Source organism: Neopsephotus bourkii, unplaced genomic scaffold (genome assembly GCF_033783945.1).
Source record: "Neopsephotus bourkii isolate Nb327-2 ecotype Australia unplaced genomic scaffold, CSIRO-AGI_Nbou_v1 NB_994, whole genome shotgun sequence".
NCBI lineage: Eukaryota > Metazoa > Chordata > Aves > Psittaciformes > Psittacidae > Neopsephotus > Neopsephotus bourkii.
In genome coordinates this window covers 3258103-3276736 of record NW_026901486.1, presented here as the reverse complement: position 1 = coordinate 3276736, position 18634 = coordinate 3258103, and the positions used below count along the sequence as shown (strand labels likewise).

The 18634-nt window shown below is 43.2% G+C and overlaps 1 long non-coding RNA gene across 3 annotated transcripts in view; it reads left to right on the top strand.

Annotated features, from left to right (window-relative positions):
• LOC133215701 (uncharacterized) overlaps positions 1-18634 on the top strand; it is a 51158-nt gene that overhangs the window by 12420 nt on the left and 20104 nt on the right. For 2 of the 3 annotated variants that reach the window (XR_009726466.1, XR_009726468.1), the window contains exons 2-3: positions 892-1018; positions 14231-14478. This is a non-coding gene — a long non-coding RNA (uncharacterized LOC133215701). The remainder of the gene's footprint in view (positions 1-891; positions 1019-14230; positions 14479-18634) is intronic. The other variant, XR_009726467.1, reaches the window with a different exon arrangement.

Here is an 18634-nt window from a genome sequence, read left to right as displayed (position 1 = left end):
CTTCTTGAGTTTACAATCCCCCGAACTCTTTATTGGGGAGTTTTATTTTTATAAGATCAGTCCTATCAGTTGCATGGCAAGAAATGTCAGCACTCACCCAGCAGTTCACAGGAGGACTTTTATCCTTTTGTGTCTCACAAATGTCTCCGTGCCCAGGGAGAAAGAAAAGAGGGGAGGGAGTGCTGGAGTGACTCACTCTGTAGAGCTGGAGAAAAGTCCCACTAACTGCCTGGTGGAAGGCTGCACCCTGCCAATGCTTGCAGCCATGAAGAATTGCTTAGCAAGCTCTTATGAGACGAAATGGCAAACCAGCAAATGCAAATGTGTGAGCTGGATAAACAAAACCATCCCAAATGAAGAGCTGGGAAAAGGGATCCAGGCTGCTCCATCCCAGGGATGTTGACTCCATTCCTCCTCAGCAGCAGGATCTGGCCTGAGGCTGTGCAGGGAAGCTCCAGCTTGCTTGTGAAGAGGCTTTGTAGCCACCCTGTAGCTGGGAGGAATGTGCTCAAAGACAGTGCAAGTCCCAGCACTTCTGCAGCCTGGAGTGAATATTGATGTGCTGTTTGTAACCACATTAAGAGCCATGACCTCATGCCTTTGCCCTGTGGAGGAGCTGCCCATCACTCACCCATTTGACAACTAGGTTAACAGATAGTTTTCTTGAGGTCCTTGTGGGCAGAGCTCAGCAAAGGTCTGGTGCTCCGTAGCCAGGCTCATCCACTCTGTCCCACAGCTTTCAGAAAGCATGAGCTGAATTTGGTGCCTCAGGAGCCTGGTGTTGCACTTTTCTTTTGGTGTTGGGCTACATACCCATGTTCATGCTGCACACAGATTGATGAACCTCTGCGATTGTTTCAGAAGAGCTAATTCTTCATCTTGTGTTTGTAGATGAGGTAGCTCCTGTTTCCTTTGTGCAGAGACATCGCTCCAGCTGTCCACAGCTTGCTCAGTGACCCAGGAAAATATATCCTAAATCACAATGCTTGGTACAATAGTCCATCCTTCAAGTAATCGTGTGAGCATATAGGCCTGTGTCATTCTGTGACGCCAGGGACTCTGAGGATTGATGCTACCTGCACTGTAACTCAAGGAACAGGTACTTATGGTGGAGGAAGAGAAAGGATGAATGTTTAAACCTGGTTAGTGACTCATATGAGTGGCAAAAGGAAAGAGATGTCAGAGATCTTGAAGTGCTCATCGTGGGTGTTTGATATACATAACAAAATTTCATCTTTTATGTGCAAAGATGTTGTGCTAGCCTTAGTTTATCATTGCCACTTGTGTGAACTTTTCCTTTAAGACCTGGGCTCAGGACTCAGATGTGGGGTGTGTATGTGTGGTGATTTTTGTCTTGGTGTCTGGACGCTCTAAAAGCACCAGAACTTGGTTTCCTATAACAACCTGACAAACAGCAAGGCTCAGAGGTGTGCAACATTAGTCCTTCTCCAAGAGCAGGAGGGGTCTGAGACTGACACAATGAACAGCCCAACATTTTACTTGGGAAGACCACTTTGAATCCAGGCTACTTTATTCAGGATTGAATCTGATCTTCTGGGGCCTGGGGACCATTCCTTTTATAGGAAGGGGAGTTTGCTGCAGTCTCAGTCTGGCTGGCAACTCACTCCCTGTGCTGCTGTTTACATGGCAGCTTTAGGATTCAGACTCCACCACTGCTTGAGATGAATCCAGGTTGTGCATTTCTTGGTTGCAGCCATTTCATCCCACATTTGCAAGCCAGGAGCATCATTGCATCACACCATTACAGTGGTGTGAGCAATCGGTAATGGACTCAGTTCTCAGGGTTCCCACAACTTGCTGCTGTTCATACACAGGGTTTTTATTAATATGCACAGACAGGTCTGTGTTTACACTCCGTCCTGTGACAGAGGCACATGTACAAACTGTGTCCTGCCTCCGCACCTAACTCCAGACTACATTTTCCCCACATCAACTGAGCATTTTTGGAGTATCACTTATATTCCAACCCCATGGTCTAACCCCTGAGATGGGCCTTTACATCCAAGAGACTTGTTTGGAAATGTAAAAGTCATACCTTTATGATCTGAACCACCATCTGAGCATCAGCCTCACACACATGAGTATTGCTCTGCAATGTTAATGCCTAGAAGCTTCTTATTTATTTATTTTCAACTGAAAGATAAATTTTCATACACATCTCTTTATTTTCACCCTCTTTGCAGCAGCTGGTGGGTCTTTAGTTAAGACACAGAACACTGAAAGACCTGTAGTAAGATCATGACATTTTTGTCCGCACGTACCTGGGAAAGTGTCTGGCTAAACAAAAATCCCTCGCCTCTATGAATTTTTATGACTGTTTTCCTATGGGCAACTACACAAGAATTCACCTTTTAATGAAAACAAAAATACAGGCAGCTGCTGAGAAGAAGAGGGTGAGAATATGAGCCACGATGCTTTCATTTTTAGAATTCAAATTAGTAAATCTGTTGCTAACTCCTCAACCATCTCATGATCTTTTAAGATGATCTCAGGATTCTGCAAAGCTTTATCTATAATTTTTCACTTATGGAGTGATGTGAACCCTGAAAACACCCAGGTTATGACAGCACCCAATGAGCACATTAAACAGGTTTCCTTGCTATTGCATTCAGTGGTTTCCTTTGCGTACACACATTTTTTTGTCAGAATCAGACCATTCATGTCAAAGAGATTGGAGACAGAAAACAACTTTCAGTATGGGTGATGGAAAAATGACTATGCTAACGCCGCCAGCATTTGCCACTTCTCTTTCCAAGTGACTGAGACTTTCCAGAGACAGAGAGTACCCTCGCCCTGTAGAGAAACAGCTTCTTTATCCAGACATATGTGGTAAATCGAAAAGAATAGTTACATTGCCTAGAAGGCTGCAGATCAAGTGACACAAGCCTTGACTGTGCAGCTTCTCTCCCATGTGTGCTCCCATCCAGGGCCTGAAGTGAGTTTTTTTCCCCCTCATAAATGCTTTGCTAGTTCACTGGCACCTGTGTGTGTACAACTGAACACAGGCAAGCTTTTAATCATAGAGTGTCACGTTTGGGACCTCTACCGCTCCATTAACTTGACTTTTAATTTAGAGGGAAGGCTGTTGTGTTTATGATTTATCCTAGTCAATTTCCAAAGCCTTCAGTCCCTGAACTCTTCCTAGGAGGCACTTTGCATGATATTTACTGAAGGAGATTGGCCAAGGTCAGGCAATCACTATTATTGTGGCTGCATGCATGTAGTTTTCATTAGAAAAGAAAATATCTGTTTAATTTTCCTATCATTAATTCTTGGATCATTACATGTGTCATTGGCTAGAGGGGTGCTTGCCATGTGTTGTTTCATGCTAGTCTTGAATAGTTTGGGCAATACGGCACAGTAAAGTTTTGTCTGATCCTCTACTGGCAGAGTGGGACAAGGAAGGGTGAGGTGTTGGTTCAGCCTCCTGTGACTCCCCCAAAGCATCTTGTCATTGCAAAGAGCATAAGGCTTTTCAAACTTCCTGTTGCAGTCCTGTGGAAGTGAAGCCATGGCGTTTCAGCACGGCCTTCATCTTTCCAATATCTGTAGGATGAGTTAAGGTTGCACTCTGGAAACCAAGCTATGTAAAGAAGCGTAGAACAGCTTCAACCATTGAGATGCTCACACTGGGTATCACACTTGGGAAAGCAGGAGTCTTTACAGCCAGGCTTAGCTTTCCAGCAGAAAATTGAACCAGATGGTACATGTTTGGAGTAAATTGTAGTAGCAGCAAAGACCCCACAGTAAAAGCTCTGGTGACAGCATATGAACTCTCCTGGGACTATGCGATTCACTCACAGGGTCATTGCTAAAGCCAGCATCACCATATTGTCAGTGCTGTTGTTAACAGCCTGACTAGACTGAGCTATCATGACTGCAGTCACACCTTTTGCTGGGTCGACAGTCCCAAATTCATTTCCTTTGTGGATAAGACAGAAAGAATAGCTTATAAACACACAAAGATCAGTGCTCCACCTAAAAGAAGAAACATCCTTTTCCTGAAAATAATACAGCCTAATTACACAGATTTGCAGTTATTATAGCATAGCATAAATGATGCATTATAAGAGCACAGAAACACTGTGACTGCATAAAAACCCTGGTAGCACATTATCCTGTTTCCGAGCCTTGGCCTGTAGCAGATGCCTAAGAAAGATTCATCAATTTGTGCTTCAGAGACTTCCTCAGCCTGGTTGCATCTTAGCAAATACGTAATGCCAGAATAGTCACAAATACATGGCTGGGGGAAAAATGGATTTCCAATTGCTAAAAAAGTCAAAAGTCATTTGATTCCAATGAGTCAAGAGGTGAAGATAATAGGTATAAAGTCAAAGAAAACTTGGGGTTTTCATTGGGTTGTAGGTGGGTTGTAGGCATAGCTGAGGATCTGCAGTGGAGCCAGAACATTAACTACGCTGCTGGAAATGGGAAATGGCACCAAGAGCTGCAGCCCAGCAGGACATCTCCTACAGCTTTGGGAGACATCTCTGCAAGGGCGAAAGGTCCAAGTGAACCAGTGGAAAAGTTGTGTTGTGTTTGAGTTTGACAATTCAACTCCTTCTCAAGTCACCTCAGAGTGCCATATGAGGAACCTCATCCATCTAGGTGAATGTAATTTAGCTGCTTCTTGCACTCGGTGATCTTTCACATTAAGATTTTCAGCTTTAAACTCAAGCATGTTGGCCCTTTTTTTTAATTGCATCTCTTGGGCCAAAGCTCCACTCCTTGTCTCTAAACAACATTACTAAGAGCTGGTGAAATGCATTGATCCTCCTCGGTTGTCTGTAGCTGTAGCCATATACGATCCGATGAGCCAAAATAAACACAAACTGGGCAACTTTTCCAAGCATGAAAACACCTCATTTGTCGAACCTCCAGGTCTCAAAGACGCTTTGTCCATTTTTACTTCAAACTTTCCAGAAAGAAAAGCCTGTTCTTCCAGAAGATCATGGATGTAAAATTCCAGATGGATTGTTACAGACTTTGAAAATTAGGGAAAAAAACTTGCCTGAGACTAGGAAATTACTGTAACACAAATACTGCTTTGGACCACTGTCCCTCCTCAAAATACTCCCCAATATAGCAGCGTTAGTCAATATGATGTGTTCAGTAGCTTGAATAAACCTGCGAAGTGGTGGTATTTTCAGGATTTAATGATACAAATTGCGTTTCAGTGTAATAGAAACACTGAATGCAGTATGTTACACTGAAATAAAGCAGTTTACTGAATCAGAAAGCATTCAGTGGGGTTTGGCTAGAGATTTAGAGTCAAGCATTTAGAAAACCTGAGCTTTTTCATGCACTGTAATATTACTTAGTTGGCAAGAGACTCTTTAAACCCTCATTAGCAAGATTGCTGATTTGGCAGCAATGAAATGCATCTGTTTATGAGTAAAACCTCACATTATATTCCTCTGCTCTTCTTTTTTGCCCTTTTTCATTAAGTACTTCTCTCTAGAGCCATCCCACTACTGCTCTCCTCTGATAACCCACTGGCCCTTCTAAATGCAGGACTTCCTGCAGGTGACAAATGGCTTCTTCCAAAGGTCATTAGTTACACACAGCTTTGAAACTGGCCACAGTATGATTCCATCTCCTTTCCCATTTTAGTGATTTAACATTTCAGGCAACAGCCAAGCCAAGACTAGTATCTGACACTCGTGTGTGGGAGGAGGTTTTCCCTAGAGGTGTTTTATAAATTTTGCTTGTTTATTTTTCTTTAGGTCTTTAACAGTCCATGCTCCTCATTGTGATGAATGTTTGTGCTGAAGTTCGACATCTGAGTTCTGTGTTCAGGGGTATCAAATGAGCTATTATTTGCTTTGCCCGATTATGAGAGTACTGCATAAGGAAATTCACCCACACATGAAATCTGGATCTTTTGATGGCAGCTTGCCGTGGGTTCAGTCTTCCCTCCACTTTGTGGAAAGGTGGTAGAAGTGAAATGTATCCATCAAAAAGCCTTTGAGAGGGATATTCTCTCTCCTAGAGCAACACTCTAAGATTCAAATGTATGCAGTTTAGAGCACCTTTTATTCTTCCACACTGTAGGAAAACTGTAAGTCTTTAAGAATAATTGATCTAGAAACTAAATCCAGTCCATGCCAGCTAATGTGAATTAGCAGTCAGTAATGTATGAATGTGATGTATGAATGTGGAAGGAGGGGGAAAGCAAAGGTCATTTTGACCCATTCTGCACCAAAAGCTTGGAGTCTGTTCAGAAAAACTCCTGCCTACTAAAGACCCACTAAAACCAGTGCTTTGATCTCTGTACAATGCACTCAATTAGAGGGAGGGAATTCTCAAACAAAAGCTTTTATAAATTTCCTTTAGAATGAACAATTTTGAGGGTGGTGGAGGATGGCGGCAACAATTGAAGGAAATCATCGCTCACCATTTGCCCAGACGTTTTGCTAAAACACAAAAAGCCATGAGGAAGCACCTTTTGAGGGTGGGTACAGGTATGAAACCAAGCACAACATGCTGAGGTCTGTCTGTGGTGCAGAAGGTGATATATAGCCATACGTACATGGCTTTATATGGGCCTTGTCTCAAAGTATTTCGCCCTTGCTTGTAAAGTTAAGGTATGCAAGAGGTGCCCTTTGCTAGACAGAAGTGGTTCTTCCTCAAAATGCATTCATCTTCCATAAGTCTCATATTAGCTACAAAGAGAGGCAGAGTCAGAAACACAGATCACATCCCTGCCCATGGCATCTTTTGCACTGGGACAGAAGAGCAGAGCTCAGCCTTCTCTAGTGCCCTTAGCCCCAGGTCTGGACTCACCTGGTTCTCTTCTAATGCTGTGAGGAGCTTTGTCTTGCAGGCTGGACTGTACGACACATAGTAGACCTGGGTTATCCTTACAACTCATTTTCCTCAATTCCTGTTTATATGCTTCCTCACTGACTTCCTCTTTTCAACTATGCCAGTTTCAACACTCAGTTGACCACAGCCCTATGGAATTAAGATTTCCCTTTCTCTTCTTCCTGTCTTTTGATAATATCCAATAATTTTGACAGCCATAGATTAAGTTAACATGAACCATGAGACTGTTGCCTGTCCAGTGCTCTCAGTTGCTGCAGGCAGGATGACAGTAAAACACCACTCTCCTCCTCTGGCAGCATTTCACAGTAGGATAAAGGCTGGAACAGTGTTCTTGATGGCCAAATCAGTCCATACGGGTTTAGCAGCGTTTTCCATACAGGAGATTAAAATCAACATGCTGGAAGGGAGGGGGAACCAGTGCGCAGAGTTCAGATTAAGGTTTTGGCTGAAGTGTCTTGCATGAAAGTGAAATGATGCTATTTGTAACAGATTACTGGAAAAAAGCTCAGGACAGGAGCAAGCCTGTGGAGACACTGGCATCCATGTGAAGCCTTTTCAGAGAGTGAGTTACAGATAGGCCAGGGGAAAATGTTGTTTATGAGCAATGAAAATGCTTCCTGGGAAATTTAGGTCTTAGAAATCCACCTACAGCTCATGCAAGGCATTGGATTTTTGTGAGAAAGCTGGGTGTGAGGGACAGACTGGTGGTGGTGTTAATGGGGAACAGCATGACAGCTCTCCTTCCACCCAGCAGCTCAGAAAGAGAAAGACATGATCTGGCACATGCTGTATTTCAGGACACGAGAAGGTTGTGAATGTAAAACTCAGCTGGTATTACTTGCTGAGCTTTGTAGCATTTTAAAACCAAAACTGGATGCAATCTGTAACTGGTTTAGTGTATGTTTGTAAGCCCTAACATTTTTTGAATGTCTTTGCTCTCAGGAGTGTGGTTGCTCTTAGAGGGTGTTTCCACTAAATCAAGACAAGAACCAGAAGATGTGCAGATGGACTGCAGGTAGGGGTGGATGAAGAAACTCATGAAGGACATGCATTGCTCTCCCCCGACTCAAGACACTTGGCACTGAGAACCTCAACCTTCTCTCCAGCCACAGAGAAAGCATGGTACTTCCAGGGTCGTGACCATGGCATCTCAACTGCTCTTTGGGGGTTTCTCCTTAGGTCAGGTTGCTGAGATCCATATAAACTTTTGCTGCTGGAAGGAATGCTCTTAAGGGCAAAGCTCTTCGAGCTGGAGAGGCCTATGGAAGCAGTCATATGAAATGAGAAAGGAAGTGATAGAAATAAATTGTTGAGAGACATCCTAAGGTGTTTCTCAAAACACACAACATAAAAGCACTGCGGCTTTCAGAGGAACTATTAAAATATAGAAGGGAACACAACCTCCTGGTACCAGTCGTGAAGGCATGAGGCACTCACTGCTGTAGGGAGATGTTCAACCATGCTGAGAAAACTGTGTTTCTAGTAATAAGGAGGATACCTAGGTGTAAGTTATACATCATAAGAGAATATATATAAGGGCCAGTATACCTTCTGGTTTAGAGCTGAAGTCATTCCTTAGCTATTTCAGTGCAGGATGGGTACTCTGAGAGAAAAGATTATTTCGAATTCACCTGCAGTCATGATGATTTAATGCAGCTATCTCAAGTATTTGCCACTGGCTACTGTCAGAGTCAAGATACTGGATTAGATCAGCATTGGGTCTTTTCTAAAATGTCAGCTTCTGTATTCTGAGAATGGGGGGAGACAATCTGTAGATCTGTAGATGAGATATGCATAAGATAAATACAATTTACATGTCTTTCCCTTACATCTCACTGACTTCTCTAATATGGCATGAAGAACAAATGCTATCCAAACCTACATGTAGTGCTTCAACATCCAGCTGCCTCTGCTGTCTGAGAGAGGCTAAAGAAAATTGTAACCAATATTTGGATCTTGTGCTTCTTTTGAGAGGTGATTTTACCAAAATGAGTCATTTCAAAGCCAGGCATCATCTTGCTTCAAGTGGAATTTCATCCATCTCACAAAGGTGTGCTCTGATCTCCCCTCCCATCACCCACATAGCACCTGTGTCACCCATATTACCTGGGGATGTGAGATTTTGATACCTTCTACAAAGCCCTAGTAGAGACATACATACCATTTTTTCCACCCATGAAAGGGCCCCGAATCACTTTTATTTATATCCTTGAGCAGCTACTCACCTCTCCAAGAGAGACAAACAAAGCGTCCTCGCTCCACAGAGCTTACAATCCCTGTTTGCATGATTTTCCTAGGCTTTGGATGAGGGGCACAATCAGCGTCAAAATAAGAAGTTAAAGAAACAAACACTAACAGGTTAAAACAACAACAACCCACAGGAACACAAACAGAACCTGACTCTGTTAGGTTTTTTTTCTTTTGACTTGCAGGAGACTCATAATTTATAATGGATGGAGTTCTTTTGATCTTTGTACTATCCACTTACTTAAACTTTTCCATACAGTTGCTCAACCATGCAGGGCATAAGGTTAAAGGAAGAAGATTTCCATGGTCAGATGGAGCAAGTTTTTTTCTGTGAGCATTAATTCTTTCTACATGAATGTGATGACAGCGAGTATACAAGAATGTACCAGCTCATGCATTTCCCTCTCCAATGTTTGATAGATGACATATGTGTATATATCCCAGCTGTTACTTAAATAAAGCTGCATGTATACAATATGTCAGAGACAACACAGGCCAAACTCTATGATACAACTAGTTATGATGCATAGGCTAAAACCATATTTTGTCTCCAAAAATTCTTAAACAGATGAAACTGACTCAAAACATATAGCAGCCTCCTTCCAAACCACGGGAAGATCAAGGTTCAGCTGATGGTTCTGTATTTTTAAAGGGCATCTGTTTCCCCAGTCCAGCCCCAGTATATTCTGACACCCTAACTGGGAAGTGAGCTTTCAGTCTCTTTTATCCCTTGGGAAAATCTAACCCATGCACTGTAACTGTGCTTACATATGCTGGATTTGGGACCTGACCTTGTGATGGGACGAAGCAGAGTTATGAACATTGAAACACCTGTAACCCAGACAGGCTAGGGCATGCCAAAATTGCTCTTGGAGAATGAGAGAAAGAGCAGCACAAAGTTTACCTGCTTAGAGCAGCTGGGTTTAGCAGCCAGCTGGGGAGCTTCGCAGCTTAATGTGCATCCCTGCGTTCTGCCTGATTAGAGATGGGACTGTTCATCATTTCTTACCAGAAGTGAACAAATAAGACAATGGTGTACACATAGCTCATGTACCTAACAGGACATATCCACTTAAAATTGCAAGTTGATTTCTTTGTGGCTAAGACCTGGGGTTTTAGATGTCCCACTACCCCCTTGCATGATCTTAGGCAAGTAACTGTGTAATTTCCATCAACTCTCACCCCCTCCCTTACTTGAAAGAGTAAAATGCTACTCTGTCTTGCTATTTAGGCTTTCAGGGCACTGTCTCTTTCTTTATGTATACCAGGCTCTTGTGTTTACCTCTGACCCCCAGTGACCATCACTGTGGTATCTACATTAAATCAAGATGCCCTCTTTTCCACAGATACCAGCAGCTCCACTTCATTAATCAGTTAACCTGGGAGACCCAGGAATGCAGCAGCAAAGGCAGCATGAAGATTCTGGCCTTTTACAGATGAAAGAGTTAATGAAGAACAACAACATTTTTGAACGTACCGAGCCATGATAAATGAATGTAGGCAAACACAGGTCTTAACACTCTCAGCACACAAAAAGGGCCTTGCTGTATTTTCTGATTCACAGAGCTGACTAATCTATGACTCCACACTGACTTAGAGTACATGGAAATTCCCACTCACCCATTTGCTATGAGAACACATGTGTTAAGGGTTACACAGGTGAAACATCTCATACCTGTCAGCAATGCCTGCAGACTGAGAAGGGAGGACTTTGTGAGTGATTTGCACAGAGTTTCTGGCGCGCATAACGTTAAGTTTCAACTGTCCGCAAGCAAGTCTTTGCTATTGAAAAAAAGAGCAACAGCAGGTAAGGAGAGAGTGGGAACTGGAACAGATTTTGAGTTGTGTTGTGTCAAAACAGAGCTGACATAATCCAGTATTAAGCATTGTCAACCTGATAATGAGTCACCTGCAAGCGGAGCGTCTCTGCTTCGCAGCGTGCAGTCCTCTGCAAAACAGGGCTGCTCAAATTTGGGCACAACAAAAAACAACAGCAGAGTCCTTTGCCAGCAATTTCAATCACAGCCCCAGTCAAACACTCTCAGGGAGGAGTTTTCCACATTCATCATCTGGCTTATCAACGCTGTCTTGAGCAAAACCTAGATGCAGGCTTTGTGAATGCCAGAGCACATGAACAATGGTTAAAGCCGGGAGGGCGATGATAAGAAGAGAGTGCAAAGCACATGTTTCAAGTTCTACCTTTTTAAGCAAGTGTCGGGCTGGGGAAGCTGAGCTTGGGCTGAGTGCCAGCATTCCCTGCAATTTAATCCTAGCCCTTAGAGGAGCAAGCTGTTATCCTCGCTCTATGCCAGTGTCTCCCCTTATCTCACATTTGAAATTCTTTAACCACTTCAAAACAAAATATCTCCAAGGAACACTTCAGAAAATGTGTTTTCTTTTGTCTCCCAAAAACACTGATGAGGAGAAAAGTTCTTTTGTGGTTTGTGTAAGGAGCCTTTCAACGTCTGGGCTCTAAGTGCTCTCTTCTGTTCATTCACTTTCCCTGAAGTCTCACTCGGTGTAAGACAAATAGTCCTTTCCACATGGAAGGCTTAAAACCTGAGACGTTGAAGAGTAGGAAGCTTAGGTAATGGGCAGAGCAGCAGGCATACAACAAAACGTTAAAGCAACATCAAGGGGTTAAAGAAGGCTCACAAATGCACTGAAGCGAAGCAGAGACACACCTTGACACCCCTTCCTTCAGGCTTGCAACCAGAGGCTTGGGTGCTGAGATGTCTGCTTGCTTTGCAGTGTGATGTTGTCTCCTTTCCAGCCATAATGATGGCATTCCTTCCATCTGGCTCACAGTGCTAAGAGATACTGCTGCGCTAAAACACTGGGGAGTGATGAAGGAGGTTTGTGTGCAGGAGCACTCAGAAAACCTGAAGGAGAGTGGAGCAATGAGGGACTTGGAAAGCTGCAAAGGCTCGGGGAGTTAAGGGTGGACTACAGAAGTGGGATTTGGGACTGAAGCCAGCTCCAGGGGCTCAGGGATGCCCCCTTGCTGTATTTCTAGGCTTTCTTCTTGCACAGACGGAGATGGGTTCAGCCCCACAGCAACCAGTGGGAGCCTTTCCTTGGCCTTAACAGTGGCGATGTAACATCCAAACAACTCTGTACTCAGCCTACCACAAGTATAGCCCTTCAAAGGATAATATGAGCAAAAAGAGAGAGGATTAACCCATTACTGCAACTTGTTATATGCCATACGGACATACAGATGATGTAAGGCAAAAAACTGGTAAAGCAAATATTACCAGTTATAGCAGATAGCTGTAACACAACCTCGCCAACCCTCTTTGGATCAGGAAGAGTCTGAGGCAATAAGACTTTACTTTAGCTTCCTATGCTTTAAGACAGTCGTGTCTAAACTGCCAGATCTTTGTTCTAACCAAGGGGCTGTAAGCACAGAAAAGCATGGGTCCATGGTCCTCCTCAGAGGCTTGGGGCTCTGTGGTTTGGCTACCTCCAGGACTCTCATGAGTGCTCTCACCCTGTCCAATTGTGTGCATGTTCTCTTTGTGTTCTACTTTATCACACTGGGGACAAGGAAGACCAGCAGTGAATTCTTACCTGTGCAATTTCTCAGCACTATCTTTTCTTAACTATACTCTCTTTTAAGAGGTTTGAAAATAGCAACTCACCTGAACACTGTGCCTTTGCAACCATATAGAATCATGGAATCATAGAACAGTTAGGGTTGGAAAGGACCTTAAGATTATCTAGTTCCAACCCCTCTGCCATGGGCAGGGACACCTCACTCTAAACCATATCACCCAAGGCCTCGTCCAAGCTGGCCTTGAACACTGCCAGGGATGGAGCATTCACAACTTCCCTGGGCAACCCATTCCAGTGCCTCACCACCCTAACAGGAAAGAATTTCCTCCTTATATTCAATCTAAACTTCCCCTGTTTAAGTTTTAACCCATTACCCCTTGTCCTGTCACTACAGTACCTAATGAAGAGTCCCTCCCCAGCACCATCATAGCCCCCTTCAGATACTGGAAGGCTGCTCTGAGGTCTCCACGCAGCCTTCTCTTCTCCAGGCTGAACACCCTCAACTTTCTCAGCCTGTCTTCATATGGGAGGTTCAGATGTTTCCCTGTGACTTCAGTCGACATCTATGGACTAAGCTTCCTAATTTCTCTCTCTTTATCTGAGTTTTCCTACATGTGGTAATAATTTGGGTTCCCACCCAGTGATGCCACAAGAGAATCTTAAAGATTCCCCAATCTTTAAGATAGGCATAAATGTTGTGTTTGAAGCAGTTGGTATGGTTCAAATAAAAAAGATATATTTGTTGCAGAAACTATTAGCCAAGAGTGTCCAGCTTGTGCTTCTTCTTGCAGTTTGGAACAGATTTGTCAAATCATCCTCTTTGAGACTCATACACAGTGATTTATGGAATGCTTCCTTTAGTTTATATGATTATAAAATGGTATCTGATTCTGGTTCAGAGAATAGTGAGAACAATCTGATATCCAAGACTGCCTTTTTGAACCGCTACAGCTTTACCAAAAACACCCTCAAACATCTAATCAAAAGTCAGTGCAATGTGATGTTTCTCTGTGTGTAATTTTCTGTCCAGTAAGACAGAAACATCCTGGCACTCTGAGGTATGTAGATGAGTTTTACATTTCTCCATTAGCTGAGGAGTTGTGTCCAAAGTTGCATCCTATGGTAAAATTTTATGTCTTATTTATAAAGGCCCTGCAAGACTGTGTTTATGATTCAAATGCTGACAAAGTCACAGCTCAGCATACAAGGTCCCTACTGGGAAAATATACACAAGCTTCTAAAGTTTAACAGCACCTTTAGAGAACAATTTGGTTTTGTACTTCTCCCCTCCCCATGATTTTGAAGTCATGGATTCACACCCTGTGGGCAGCCCCTATTGTGCTCTGGCAAAGCAGTGCTTATCTCTCCAAAGGAGATATCATGGTGACTGTTTAGGAACAAGCCACACAAAACTTGGCTAAACCTTAATGGGCCTATTTATACAGTATCAAGGGTGAAGTAGACTTGGACCCCACAGCAAGTTCGAATTACATGGCTTTAAGTGAATTTAGAGCTTGTCAAAGGAGCCGGTTTGACAGCCCAGGAGACTGAAATCCTCTGTTTACCTCCCAAACAGATATCACATGCACCACTCACAAGTTCCCCTCTGTGTTAATCCACAGAGCATAGGAGTTGTTACAGCTCCCAGCTACGCAGCCTGGCTCTGAACCTCAGCCTGCAACAACCTGGGCTTTTAGCTCTGGAGGCACCTACTTCAATCCCAGTGTGTCAGCCAAGACAGAGGCCATAACAAACTTCCCTAACATGTTCCAGTCCTACCCCAGAGAGCTCCTTCTGAGGGCTGAACAACATTACTCTGTACTGGTAAGTCAGAAACCACTATAGCATTAGCACAGAGAGGAAGCATTAAAAAAAAATGCTTAGGGATAAGATTGCAATGGGCAGAAAGAAAAAGGGAATAAAAAGAAAAATAATGAAAATGAAGTAGCAGGAAAGGTTGCTCTGCCTCACAATTTCCAAAGCAGGGTTATTCAAGAGAGCTTTCCATTATTAGATGTGGGCGATGTCTGCGGCTTCACTTTTATTCATAGCAAAAAAAGACCAAACTTTCAATATCCCTTCAGTAATGGAATAGTCCCCCCTCTTCTTTCAATGAAAATCACTCGGTTCTCATAGAGACTAACTAGCTCTCTGTTGGTTAGGAAACGTAGAAAATTACCATCCATCTCTTCTGTTCAGAGGTAGAGGGTTATTTTTGGTTATCCAGACCAGAACCAGAACAGCTGTTAGGACAAAATACTTGTTTCAGGGAAAAAAAATGTTGGATATAGGGCAAAGGGGTATGCAAGGATACAGGGAGACAGACAAGCATATAGGGATATAGGCAGAGGGGTATGCAGGGAGCTCACAGCCTCTTTGGGCTAGTAGGTATCCAGCTAGCCACAAACAGACAATGATCAAACAGCAGCCCTGCATTTTATACCATGTTATTCCTGATGTTGAGATCCAGTTGAGTTGTTGTTAGATCAATGGAAGGATGCCTGCAGGTTTCAATAGGATTTGGGTTGGATAAGTAAAGAAACCTGCTGCACTGTTTTTTTTCCAAGCTGCCATTGCTTGTGCAAGTCCAGGTGTAGCTCTTTATTGTCTAATGAGTGGTGGGGTGAGACCTTCATAAGGTTTATGTGCAACTCCCTTATGTTGAATGGTTGTTGTTGCACTCCATAATGAGTTGTGGCCAGAAGCCCTCTCAAAGTGGGGGAACCGTTTCTTTTGCTTGGTGCTTATTTCAGTTCACAAGCAGCAAATGAAATATTCCTCTAGCTTTTTAAAAAATCCAAGCTCACCTTTGGTCAGAAATGAAACATGGAAAATTTCAGCAAAGGTGGTTGAATGTTTTTGGAAGTGCAAAGTGGATTAAGGAACAATGATGTATGGAGATGGGAGGTAAAGCAAATGCAGTGTGCATTTGCAGGTGGGGGGAAACATGCATTGCCGCCATGAATTTGATGGAGCAGATTCATAGTGATAAAAGTGTAGGGCCCTTCAGTGTTAGCATAAAGGTGATGACTATCTTGTACAGGTCTGAGAAAGGAGATCATTCAGCAGTTCCAATTTCTGAAAGCTGGAAGGAAATAGCTGCTGTCCACTCTGAGCATCAGCCAGTTCCTCTTTACTCACTGTAGTGATGATTTCATGGCAGTTGGTGAAGCTTCACCAGCATAAGGAGAAGCAAACATAACATGCTGTGACAGAGCTGTGCACTGAACCAAGCCCTATTTACTCCTATGGCAAGAATAAACACGAAGACTGGAGTATTTTCACTTCCTGCTCTCCACCCCACTTTAGTTTCTTCTTTGGGACGTTTATTATTTTCCCTGTATTTGAACTGCAAATAGAAAGAGGTAAAAATGCGCTCACAGGAAAGTAAAGCGAAGCAAAGAAAAAGTGTCTCTTACATCGTTCCTTGCACAGGTCTGATTCTGATCTCAGGGTAAATTTAGAGAAATTCTCCCCAAGTGAATGGATTCATTCTGGGAAGTCAGAATTAAGTCCAGTCTTGTATGTTTTATTTTGCTGGGAAGCAGTAGTAGAGTTTTAGAGCATTACACTCATTTCTTTAATGAAAACCCTCTTTCTTACATGGTAATCATGGGCAGTTCTCTGTTTTAATTGCCTTTAAAATGTAGAGTATCAGTGACCTGCAGCAGTAATTTTATATCCTAGCTCCATTTGGCCTTGATTGCAGCAGTAGCAGGTAAGAAGAGAGGGCTGAATAGCGCTTCACTGTTTGGTAAAATAATTACTGCTCTGGCTCAACATTTCAATTAATCCTTTCAGTGCTGCTGGAAGACCCTTGTGCCTGTGAGTCCTCCCCACATATCCAGTGGAAGGGTCCTTCCTATTCACCCTCAGGTGATCTTGTTTAGAGTCTGCCATCCAAGCTGAGATAGTGAGTAAAGACATGAAGAGAAAAAGTAATTTGATAGGTGTGGAAAACAGAGAAAAAGACATGTTTGGAGGCATGTCCTGAAAGGGGAGAACAGCATGCTGCTTCACTTTGCTGTGGCTGAGAAAAGAGCAGGAAAAGGACTCTTCATCGGGGACTGTAGCAATAGGACAAGGGGCAATTTGTTCATACTTAAACAGGGGAAGTTCAGGTTGGATAGAAGGTAGAGTTCTTTATTGTGAAGATGGTGAGGCACAAGCACAGGTTTCCCAAAGAAATGGTAAATGCCCCATCCCTGGCAGTGTTCAACGCCAGGCTGGACAGAGCCTTGGGTGGCATGGTGTGAGGTGTCCCTGCCCATGGAAGGAGGTCTGGAACTGGATAATCTTAAAGTCCTTTTCAATCCAAACCAGTCGGTAATTCTGTGATATTAAAGACCACCAAGTTTCCACCCTGGGCTCAGGCTTGGATCTCACGTGGTTGCCACTGCTCTTGACATTCCCACAAAACTGCTTCCATTCTCTCACCCTGGAGCTCCTCAGTGGTGGGACAGGGGGTGAAGGGTCCACAAGGTGTGAAGACTCCCAGGAAAGCCCCTAAATCCTCAGTCCCAGCCAGCTGACGGTAGCATACATAGAGCTTGGCCCATGCAAGGGGCACCACATAAGAGTGTTAGTCCCAAACAAATGGACTTTTATCTTATGAACCCACTGCTTTCCTTGGCACTAATTTTTAACCCATTAATTTTTATGCTTAGCTCAGTGCTCTTCAGTTCTGAGGGTTAGTTATAGTATGTATATAAACTTATCCAGTGATAACTAGTAATAATTAGCTCAATTCAAGATAATTAACAAAGAGAGTGCATAGGAACTAAAGCATTTCAGTGAAATAAACAGCAGTGGTGCAGCATCAAGCCCCAGCATCTGCCTGAAGTGAGGGGAAAGTGTTGGAAATAATTTAGGGATTTTATTATGTCTGTTTGTGACCTTTTTGGAGAATACTTGCTCTGGAGAAGTTGGAACATATGAAAGTGCACAGAAAAAAGTGACATTTAAGTCATTCAGTTTTTTTAAAATGGTCTGAAATTAATTTGAGAAGAAATTAGGAAAAAAATAAAAAGCTTGTAAAATGTGGGACTTTTGATCAGAAACAGAAACTTCAGCACAATCTGGAATCAGCCTCTTCCCTCCATGACAATCTTGAAGTCATGTAACAGAGTTGCTTGGTCTGTTTATGCTCCATCTATAGTTTATGGAAACAGCAGTTTGCCCAGAGCACAGCCCATCCCTTCTCAGATAGGAGAGATGAGTCCAGGAGAATGTCCATGTGAACACTTCCTTTTCATGTCTGATAATGAAGAATGCTCTATGAGGAAGATAACAGTTTTGGCAGAAAAATATGTGGCTCTGACACTACTCGTTAGGGCACAACATGACCAGCTTGGCTGTAGTCTCCCTGTGTGACTTGGGTGATGAGGGTCTGAACCTCCTTTGTCTGTGGATATGGTGGAGGAATCAAGCACCCCACTTCGCAGGGATGCTGTAAGGGTCAGTTCTTTGCTCTAGAGGTCTAGACAACAGCCATGAATATGGGCACCCTATAGACTGAGTATAACACCTTAACTAATGATCTGTAGCAAACAGACCATGAGCCACCCTTAGACATGTGCTCCTGAAATGTTTGCTAGGTGATTTTAAAGAGAGAATGAAGTCAAAACAGAAGAGTATTCAGTTTACTTTGTTTTCTGTTTTTTCTTAACATTGGAGGACCATCCGTCTCCCACTAAATTTTCCGAGTCAATTACTTGCTGCAAACTCTTCACTCGACTAATCCCGATACAAGGCAACTTTCATATTGCATTCACAAGAGCGTCAGCCTTGTTCGGAGCCTGTCAGCACAAGGGATTTCTGTTTGTGAACAAAAGTCTTTACACATTCTGGCTCCGAACATGTGCGCTGTCCTTTCAAAGCCAAAAAGACTCTCTCCCCGTGCCAGTTTGTGTTTCCAAAGTTGCTCTGTGTCCTCTCGTCATCAGCCAAGCTGTGCTGAGCTACTGAACTACGTTTCTGG